Below are 11,098 nucleotides of genomic sequence, written 5' to 3'. Positions count from 1 at the left end.
ACGTGACAAGTCTGGCCTTCTCAAGTCATCTACTGTAGAAGCTTCATAATGTCCCTTGGTTATTTTGACTTTGAATTTGTGAAGATTTTTTTTTCCGCTCCCTTTTTTAGCTTCCTTTGAACCTTCCAGTGGTAACATTATGATGATATATGAGATGCTATACTATGGCCCTTGTGCATGTGGAGTAGGGTTGAGGCAGGCTATTTCTTAAAGTATCCTCTCACTCGCTCACTCTCTCTCTCTTTCGTTTCCTCCGTGCCTCTCGCCCTCTTCCTGTCTTTGTCTCCCCCATCACTTCCTCTCTCCATTGCTCCGTCTCTCCATTTGAATGTGTTGATCACCTGGGGAGATGCTGCATTAATGCTGACGACCAGTAAAAAGCAGAATCTCCTCTTTATTTATCTGCACTAAAATTCCTCCCAATCTTTCCAGCACATTTCACTCAATCACGCAACTCAGGCCATTCCATTAGCCACACAGGGGCGTTTTACCCCATTGAGCACAACACGCCCCGCACTTCTATGAATATAGATTCCCCTAAATTATGTATAATGGGAGTGCTCAGATTTTAGCATTTTTACTAAGAGGGTTTGAGGGTGTATGAGTTGTTTCTGCTGCTTTTTAAGTGCATCTTGAAATTCACAGTGTATGAGAGACTGGAGATGGTGTTTGCATCCTTTGAGTTTGTAGATTTTTATGGAATGAGGATATGGGTGATATTTTAAATTTGTCAGTGTGCGTGACTTCAGATAAATATATATGTATATATAAATATGTACCTTTTTTTTTTTTGCAGTGCAGTCATGTCACCCAATACTAAACTAAATTCAGTAATGACATTACAGTTACTAAGCAAACAAAACTATGTGGTTACTTGCGTTACATAGATTTTAGATTGTCTGCATGATGGGTGAAGTGAAAAAGCTAAACAAGCAAAATGGGAAAGCGGTCTATAACTTTTGAGGAATACTTACATGGACATTACTTTTGTTTTCTTTGCATAAAATAACAAGAATATGACTGTAAAGTCCAAACTGCACCCAGGCAAGAAACAACTATTCACTGCTAACACTCCATCCTCTTATTGCAAGCATCTAAGACAGGGGTGGGCAACTCCAGGCCTCAAGGGCCGGTGTCCCCTGCAGGTTTTAGATGTGTCCTTGAACCAACACAGCTAATTTAAATGGCTAAATTAGCTCCTCAAAATGTCCTGAACTTCTCCAGAGGCCTGGTAACGAACTAATCATGTGATTCAGGTGTGGTGACCCAAGGTGAGATCTAAAACCTGCAGGACACCGGCCCTCGAGGCCTGGAATTGCCCGCCCCTGATCTAAGAAGACAGCATGCTAACACAAAGCTAGCTGAAAACAACCCTGGACAAAGAGTGAAGCAAAAGTAGTCAGGTTTATAGCATTGTAGCCTTCATTTCTTCACACATCAACAGCTGTGAAGTGCTCTTTGGACTGGCTTTCAACTTTGCTGTCCACTTTGTGCAAATACTCAACATAATTGTCACAATGCTCAACGCAAAGATCTTATGTGCGTGTCTTCGTTAGGAAAGGGATGTGCGTCTGTCTGTGCAGTATATATTGCTAACCTATTATTTCAGGACATGCTATGAGTAATGTAAAAGTACTGTAACAAGTAGTAAAAAAGTGTTAAAGAAATGTGTAAAACTTACTTTTTTAATAACAATCCAATTTATTTGTTTACCTGATTTAATTTTGGCCACTTTTACGTTCAAGATCATACCCTCCTACACCTCTTTTTCACACTTTTCCCTCTGTGATAAGCACAGGATTTTCTCCAGTGTTAAAATGGCAACCCTTAAAATTGATTGGGGCTTTTTTTTTTTGGTTTGTTTTGTGTTGCTCGAAGCCAGCATGAGATGACATGCTGGCCACAGTTCAAATCATCCTGCTGAATATTCTCCTTCAGAGACCATAGGACGTTACAGTTGAAATCAGTGCTGACATTCCTCAACCAGTGGGACAATCACAGCGCACACCCAGTGAATGTTAAAAAAGAATGATGAGTCTTTTCCCGTTCTCGTGCTGTACATCATTTGCTCTCTTGGAAAGTGTCGACTCTTCACTAAAAACTGTTGAAAACTCCTCAGTCGTAGTCCGAGACCCAGCTGTCATTACCAGCAGTGATCCTCTAATTGAAATTCGGGTCAGTTTGAAACAGCAGTTGATTTTTGCACTCTGCACGAGTTTATGGCCTGTGGTGAGTGCACAGTATGAATGGTCAGAACAGGACTTCTAGGGAGCGATCTAAAAATAGTGCTTACTCTGGAATCAGTCAGGACATGCCTGAGAAGATACCCCTGAACAGGAAGTTGGCCAAGTTTAAATCAGGTTAGATTTTGGAGCCTTTTTGATCATACAGTACCTCGCATATCTATATCTGTAATATATATTTGATTACAGTTAATTACACGTCAGCTTATTCATTCTACTCTATGAAAAATATGAACAATTGTTAGCCGCAGCAGTGATTTGATTGCATATTACTGTTGCTTTTATTAGGATACCTCAAGCTAAACCTATCTCATAAGTAACTAATGGCTTAGTCTAGAGGTCTGGATTTGATCTCTTGTTGTGCTGAACATTTTCTGCTCCAAGTGTGAGTAGTATGACTAATTGGATGGTAAGTAACTTTAATTCACATGTTGGCAGTTGGTGTCCATGTAGCTCAGCGGGAGGGAGGGCCACAGCTGAGCTATATCAACAAACAGACCAGCAATTCTATAATCAGAACAAAATCAACATCCTCATTACTGACTCCAAGCTGCTGCCTACATCAAAAAGGGCTTCAAAACTCTCCGTCCTTGTTTTCCGGGAGTGATTATGTTTAGTGTCAGCCAGACATATCAACATTTTTTTTTTCTTTTTGCACTGAGACGTGCTCGCCGGAATGCTAACAACCTAACAGGGGGGTAAAGTTAGAGATATTATAATCGGCTTCCCATTCTGGTAGTTTATCTTATGTAGTGCTGTAATAATGTCACAGCATCTCACTGAAGTAAGACACGCTAATTAAAAAATATTTTTTACAGTAGTGCATGTACAAATCCGGGCGCTATTAATGATTACTGATGACAGGCACATTTTGGATGTTGAAGCTACAAATTTATCTTGCTATAAACTCACCAGGACTCTGGGATTAATAATTACCATTGTTCAATCATCAATCATGTCCTTTTGTTTAAAATACACGAGCTGTCTGCATCTTCAGCGACAATCTGAACTTGATTTGACTGGGCTTTCCATTTTGTTATCATTATGTTTGCGGGGTTTTTGTTGGCTAACTGTGATCATATACATGAGTAGCAATGCTAATTATGTAGAGTGCCATGTGCCTTATGAACCCATGCTGTTTGTGTTACCATTGAGCTGCACTGTTTGTGGAGCCGTAGTGTGTCTGTACCTGTGGTCTGTGGTTAGCCTACCTCCACCAGCTTCAGTATTTCTGTCAGCAAAAAAACCCATAAACATCAACACTGAGTGAAAAATACGTCAATGCATACTTTTTTTCCCCCAGTGTGTTCTGCCACTCTTTTACATTTTAATTTTAAACTACCATAATTATACAAAATGTACACTCAAAAATCTATTAAGAATTCTCATCCAACTTTTTTCCTCCACTGCTACAAATGCATCCACGCTGCCAGACGCAATGATTAGATCAAGCGACTATCAGATCTGAGATGGACCAGAGCCGGCGCGTTTGGTTATTTGGCAAACTGCAGCTTGGCTGCCCGAGCAGCACTCACTCATCTGTCTTATTCGATCACAGCCTAATAATACCTTGTGATATATTCTATATTATCACATGACTGTGCATTTTATTTGCCTGCAGCTCTTCTTTGCAGAAACCAGCACAAAGTAAAGGCCAATAGGTTGAAGGTTGTTTCATGAATATTGCACCGTGACACCTGCTGAAATTATGCTGTGGAAATTCAAACATGTCCTGAAATCTTTTTTTGAAAAAAAGGAAAACATGATTCTTGGTGATACAGCAACTGTGGTAGTATGGAGATGAGTGCCAGAGAAAGTGTCAGTGCCTGTCTCAGGTTGAACTAGGCCCGGACGCTGGCTGTCTCTGTTGTTAGAATGTAATGGACATGTCACCCTTGAGGAAAAGCTGCTGGCTGCTTGGGTCACCATGCCCTTCAGCACATGACACTCTCGTCGGCAGGGTGACAGGAACATGCAAAAAGCATACGGACGCCATGGCAACTGAATCTGTATACGCGTGTGAATGTGCTCACAGCTGTGTGTTTATGTGCGCGTATTGATCCGACGTGTTGTCTAAACTGTATTATTGACCTAAATGTTGTTTCTAACATCTAATCTGTTCGAGCTCAGATGTAATTTTATAAAGATTTTAGAAACACTTGTTAGATTCACTTAAGCAATTGTCGGCTGATGGGAATTTATTGTGCCGATTCAGATGGATTGCTTTCATAAAATCTGATGTTGCATTGAGGGAGCCAAATATAGCAAATGGTTCAGTAACTGTATGATGCCTCAACACACACGTACGCACACTCACACCCACACGTACCTACCTACACACACAAATAAACATACGACAAACACTCTAACATATACGGACACAAACGCACACTTGTTATCGATCTACAGCTTAGCTCATGCCAGCAGGTAGTCCAACTCACCGGTTATTCTGAGGAATTGCTTTCAGTGGCTCCATCCACACACACACACACACACTACAGGATTGTTTCCAGTGGCTAAATCTACACAATTTGTACACAGCCAACTCTTAAGACACCATCACCTCCTCTTCACAGATCAAGGGCTGAGTTTGTCGATACCACATACACACACACTCACTCGCAAACACTCTTGCAGCCTTATAACTGAACCATGTTAAATGCCGTGAGAGAATCAAGTTGAATGCTGTTGCATAGTCAGTTCACTATCCTGTTCTCTCATCTCTCCACGCCGGTCCCTTCCTCCTCTAAATATTGTTTTTCCTCCTTCTCTGTCAAAGTCACGCTTTTTGAATTCTCTTTCTAGACCATAACACACTTTGGGGTGTAAAGGATAAGGGATTACAGCTTTGTGTATGAGCATATGAATGACTTAGAACTGCTTAGGTGCATGTGCATGTCATGTTTATTGTGATCCCAAACAGCCAGGCCCGCCTCTACTGCTCTGTGCCTTTTTTTGAATCTAATTTGAAAATAAGTAAGGGAAGCACAAAGTTCATTTGTGCAAAACCAACATTTGGTACAATAGAATGTTTCTTATTAAAGTCAATCAGCCAGTAGACAACAAAAGAACCTTTCATTGAAGAATATGAAGTGAAAATAAAAAACAGGGCACTGCAATAGCTGGCACCGCTCTGCTTGTAATATGTCATGTGCACAGCCTCCTCCTCTCCCAAAATCGGCCTCTCCCCTTTGAAAGGGATCGAATTAAGATGTTCCAAGGATTTTCTTGCTCCTTCCCACTCCTCTGAAAGGTCATAAGTCTAATGCAATTATGGCACATAACTGTGGTAACGGAAACACATGCCAAGAGATGCTATGAACATACAAGTTGTAAACTGCAACTTTCTCTTCACTAAGCAGAATGTTGCTTTTTACAACTGAATCAATATCTTTAACTAAGCCTTGTAAAGCGGCCCAGTTAGAGACTTTATTTAGACTTACCTCTGTCTGACCTCCTCATGCTCTGCTTTGACTTTCCCTGCACGAGAACAGCAGGAAGCCTTGCATAAGAACCAGGTGGCACTGAAATTGCGCCATCATGGCAGATTTGTTTTAAAGGCATTTATTAAATCTCTTATGATGTATACACTGTTTCTTGATGTGACTGAGCTCCAAACTAGGCTGAAATTGTTGCCGTTTTCCACTTTCGCAAACTGGACATGATGTGTAACTTAGAACATTAAAACTGCCTACACATGTTGGGCATTTAAGAGTTATTAAATGTTGGCATTAGAGTCAGCGTAATATAAAACGGATTAAAATCCAAGTAAGCTCTCCTCTTAGATATTCGTTTTAAGCAATCGAATTGGTTTCAAGGCAATTTTGTTGTCTCATTTAATAAAAGTGAATAGAATATTGGAGAAAACCTAATAGCTAAGTAAAGAAATATGATGCTACAGAAGGTGTAATCAGTTTTTGGTCAGAAAAAAGAAAGATGGAAAAAGCAAGAAAGAGAATACCAATCTAGATTATTCTATCCAAAAGACCCAAATCAGAGTATTCTTTTGCATCTATGTTCAAGTTGCGAAAGGTCGGAGTCATGTGATTGGAGGAGTAGTCAAGCTAAAATTACTGCAGCTTGATATTGTTAAAAGAAACTATCTTATAGACTTATGCATTGTGTTATAGCGCAATGATACTTTCAGTAGGCTGGTTTGTGATGGCAAAGAAGCCTACTGATGCTTTTGTCTGACCCTATCCATCGTGTGACTCACTCTGAGTACGTGTGTGTGTGAGTTCGTGTGAAAGAGAAAGAAAGAGCTTGAAAGATTGAGATCAAAGAAATCAACAAGTCTAATTTAAATTGTGTATTTTTCCCCAAAAATGCCAACAAGTATTTTGTATAAACACCCCTAAATTTTTCCATTACTTGACCGCGGTGTTACCTGCTTAATTAAACAAAAAAAAATTTTAACATTTTGAACCAATGTGCCTGCTAAAGTCTCAATTCAGTCGAGACAAATATAATGAGCAAAAACTGGTGGGGAAAAAGAGAAGAAAGCAGAACTTAGAACAATTATAATAATCAGCACTAAAAAAAACAAGAAAAGAAAAAAACTGGTTTGTGTATGTGACACGCTGTATGTAAGCTTGTGTGTGTGCGTGCTTGTGTGTGTGTGTGTGTGTAGGAGGAGGATGGAGGTGGCAGTGTGAGCATGCTCTTTCTACTGTTTGCTCGACTGGTAATCAGCCAAACAAGCTACAAGTCTCTTGCTATGATTTGCCCCCCAGTGTGTCTCCAGTCTGAACGCCTGTGAGTAAATCAGTGTTTTTCTATGCAGACATTCATATGCATTTATATAGTATCCAGTCTATACTGTACATATAGTATGTCTGCTTCTGTCATTGTGTTTGCATGGGACCATGACTGTGCCGAGTGTACTCTATGGCCATATGTTTCTGTGTGTCTCTCTCAGAATATATATTTGTTTCCTGCGCCTTCCCCCTGCAGAGAGTTTACAGGTTGCGTGTGTGCGTGCGTGTGTGCAGTCTTACATGTTCCCATATGTGTGTATTTGCCGGATGGGAATACAACTCCTAGGACATTTAATCTAGGGGGAATTTCACGCTAGTTACTACTTGTCATCAAACGTTTCCAGCGTAAAATACTGGAGCAATCTTTTATTGGCGGATGTTCGGGACGAATTCGCTGTCAGACCCGAGTGGCCCGCTGCCCTCCAGATAGACTGAAAGCGTCCTTAAGAGTGTGTTCGAGAGCGGAAGGAAAGAGAAAGAACGACACAAATAGCAGGCAAAGTTTGTTGTCTCAATTTTGATGCTTTTCAGCTGTGACAAATGAATCTGAACTTTGAGTGTTTAAGTGTGTATGAGGAGGGCTTATGTTCTAACTTAACTTCATAATGGAAAGATAGGGAGGCACGGAGCCTCTCTCCACATGCAACCTCTCTCTCACTGTCTCCTTCTCACACTCACACACACCCACAGATCTGAACCCGAGCTTAGGAGAAGACCGATTCCAGTATATCTGCAGTCGTATGTGTTCACTTAGTAAGCCACAGCTGCTAGCACCATTATTATGATTTCCTGTGTGTGTATGTCTCTCTGTCTATCTGCTCCCTCAGCACACACTCGCACTCACATCTAAGCGTCCTATACAAATGGAGTTTAGCAGGACCCATATTTTACACCCGCCTGAGTCACTCAGATGTTCAGCTGTTTCACTGTAAAATGTAACCTAGGTTGTCTTCTAATGCATGTCACTGCCAGGAATATAAATATATTCCCTCCACCTCATCAAAAGAAAATGAAAGGAACTCATAACCTTAACTTTAAAAGCCTGTACAAAGGAAAGGACTAATCCTTTTTTTGTGTCTCTAAATATTAAAAATTTTCCCTATTTAAGCAGGCAGTTAAAAACAAAGGGCGCATTTGTTTAATAGAATAATCCTCCGTGTATTTAAGATGACTCCAAAGCTTTCAAATTTGATCCTTAATGTTTCGACAAGCTGTTCAATCAGTTGTTTTTTGAGGACATTGCAAATGGCAGGCTGTCTCTGAAATACGTTTGCTTGTTTTACCTGACCCACTTTTCCTTCACTATGTGTGTGCGCGCATGTGTGTGTGTGTGTTTGTATGTGTGTGTGCGTGCTTTCGCTCTGTCCCTCTTTGCTCAGAAGGTTGTAAATGTAATCTTAGACACATGTTACTTCGGCTGATGTTTTTCAGATTGATGTCAGTTGCGATTAGCATATCTCCTGCCAAGACACAGGAGTGCTCTTTAGAGTCTGGCCTCATACACACTCTCTCACACACACACACACACACATGTATGCAAACCGTTGGGTAAACATAGCTCAGCTGCCATTTTGAATGATTGCACAATGATTATTTGATGCAGTGATTTATTTTGAACACAGCCTGTAAGTAAACTGAAGCAAGAAAAGATGAAAAATCCGACTGACAAGCTCCAAAACAAAATTCTACCCCAAGACAGTCTCCTGACACCCCTTTTCCAGCAACATATTATTACATGCTGGCCCCCCAAACACGTTTTAACACTCCCCGGCCTCCAACTTTAATGTCACCATGTCTGTTTCTTTAAAATGCCGTCTGTAGAACGCAGCCATGTAAATGCAGCTGTGACCAACACATCCCACGCCGAAACTGTTTCATTTGCATTCATCTTCTGCTTGGGAATGGAGAATTCCTCCTCCAGTGTAAGACAGCAGGGGAAAGTGTGCAAAATGAATTTCTCGACCATCTCGGGAGAGCAAACGATATAGGGATTCAGAACACACCCTTCAGACAATGGAAGAGGTGGGGGGGCTTATTTTCTCTTCTCTCTCCCCCTTGTCTCCCCTGTCTCTCTCCACACCTCCCTGACCCTGCTTCCCCTCAACCTGCCCAGCAGAGTGAGAGAATAAGTGTAGTACCAACAGGGGGTGGGGGAATTGGAGAGAGACTGAGAGAAAGTCAGATAAAAGTAGTTAAAAGAAGGAGAAACGAAGAGGGGGGGTGTGGAAACAACAGGAGAGTGACTGACCAAATACTCAGCGACAGAATGATAGAGGAAGACGGATGCAGAGAGGAAAAAAAGAGAGGGGGGGAGAAAAGATGAGAATATATATGCGGTGGCCAGTGTTGTGAGACAAGGCAGGTTGCTGTCACTTTAAAAATGACTGTAATAAAAGTGACCGCCGGAAGATGGATCTGGTGATTTTGGCTTGCTAATCAGTCATCTGTGAAGAGGACCACAGCCCAGATTCAGCGGCCGCCTGACACCTTTTGATTGATGCCTGTGCCCGATAAAAAAGGGCCCATTAACTGTCCTCCTATTAAACTGGGTGAAATGGCAAAAAATGCTCTTCTATCCCACTCCGCTCTTCTGATCTCTCTTTCATTTAAACTATATTTCCTTTTATATGCTCTGCCCTCGTCCTTTCAGCTCTTTCCCAACTGTTAATGTTCCTCTTGGAGTTATTACTGGCACAGTGGGGCAGGTGGGAATAATGTTAATCGTCGAGGCCTACTTGTGTGTGTGCGTGTGTTCACTGAATGCACATACTGTATTTAAGTTCAGTCCTCCCACTCGAATCGATAGATCAATAGGAGGCCCTAGACGCACTAGTCGAGGCATCAGCCGGTACCTGCATCAACAGTTCTCGTTATGTATGCAAATGAGCCACGTAATCAGTGGCGTCACAGAGGGTGTGACTTCAAACCTTCAGAATTTTCGCCACATGCCATTCGTCACAGAAGAAAATAAATAATAATAATGACCCGCGAAGCTGAATCTCATATCTCCTCACATCTCCTTCTCTTACAAACACAAACACACACACACACAAAGATTGCCTGCAATAATAATAACCCTACAGACGACAGCTTCGACCCCCTCCTTCCCCATCCCCACATCACCACCTCAACCCCTCCACCACCACCACCACATACAATCAAACAAAGCCTCTCTCTTACCTTGCGCATGACCAATCCTTCCATCTCTCTCTTTTTTTTTCCTCACTCCACCATTCTATCTATGCATGCTCTTCCCCTTTCTGTAAACCCAACCACACCTAACAGCAACACCTTGCACTCTCCCGACCATCCCACAGCCTACAGCGCGGCACTCACACCCCCAATAAATACAACCCTGGTCTGCCGTTTTCCTATCTGTCCCTTTTTCTCTGCCCCAGTCTCTTTCCCCCCCTCTCTCTCCCCCTCTCTCTCCCTCTCTCTCTCCCTTTCTCTCTCCCTCTGTCTTTCCCTCGCTCCTGGCTGGTGCTGGTGAAATATCAGGGCAAACGGATTCCAGCTTTTTTCTCTGGCTCAGAGGGGTTGTTCTGTGCGATTTGGCCCTGGGGTGCATTTCAGCACTTCTGATGTGAGAGAGGGGCGAGAGAGAGAGAGAAAAAGAGAGAGACAGAATGAGGGAGAGAGGGCAACGGAGAGAAAGAAAAAAGAAGTGTGTGTCTGGTTGTGTGTGTGTGAGAGAGAGTGAGCGAGGAGGAGAGCGAGGGAGAAAGGAGACATAGCCTGGGCTTATCCTTTCTTTCTGTGGGGCAGTCAGTGGTTTTAAAATGACAGGCTTTTGACCAGCATCAAACCTGCGACTGGAGGTGTGCATACTCTCGCTAGCTTACGGAGGCCTTGAGGTGATCTCCATACATAATCAGGACAAGATACCTCCATGACAGGTGCGCGGCCATCTTGGAATCTCTCTGTGTCAGTGGACTTCAGCACAGTGTCTGTCTGCTGGGGTATAAATAGGACAGATGAACAACTGCAGCGACAATTTTGTACCTTAACGCTCTTCGCGCAGATATTTTTAACACACAAAGAGTGTACCAAATGTAGTCCGGGGACCCCGAGATATAAGAATTATAAACAGTGTGA

The 11,098-nt window shown here is 42.2% G+C and overlaps 1 protein-coding gene across 1 annotated transcript in view; it reads left to right on the top strand.

The window, feature by feature from the left end:
* Positions 1-6,903: 6,903 nt before the first annotated feature.
* Positions 6,904-11,098, top strand: part of zfhx4 (zinc finger homeobox 4) — a 93,995-nt gene continuing 89,800 nt past the window's right edge. Inside the window, exon 1 of the mRNA XM_005912029.2 lies at positions 6,904-6,998. The gene's annotated coding sequence lies outside the window, so the exon portion shown is untranslated. The remainder of the gene's footprint in view (positions 6,999-11,098) is intronic.

The sequence above is a fragment of the Haplochromis burtoni genome, unplaced genomic scaffold (genome assembly GCF_018398535.1).
Source record: "Haplochromis burtoni strain Fernald_Lab_line unplaced genomic scaffold, NCSU_Asbu1 Contig_1, whole genome shotgun sequence".
NCBI lineage: Eukaryota > Metazoa > Chordata > Actinopteri > Cichliformes > Cichlidae > Haplochromis > Haplochromis burtoni.
Note: the sequence above shows the minus strand (reverse complement) of the source record. Positions and strands in the feature narration are given on the sequence as shown.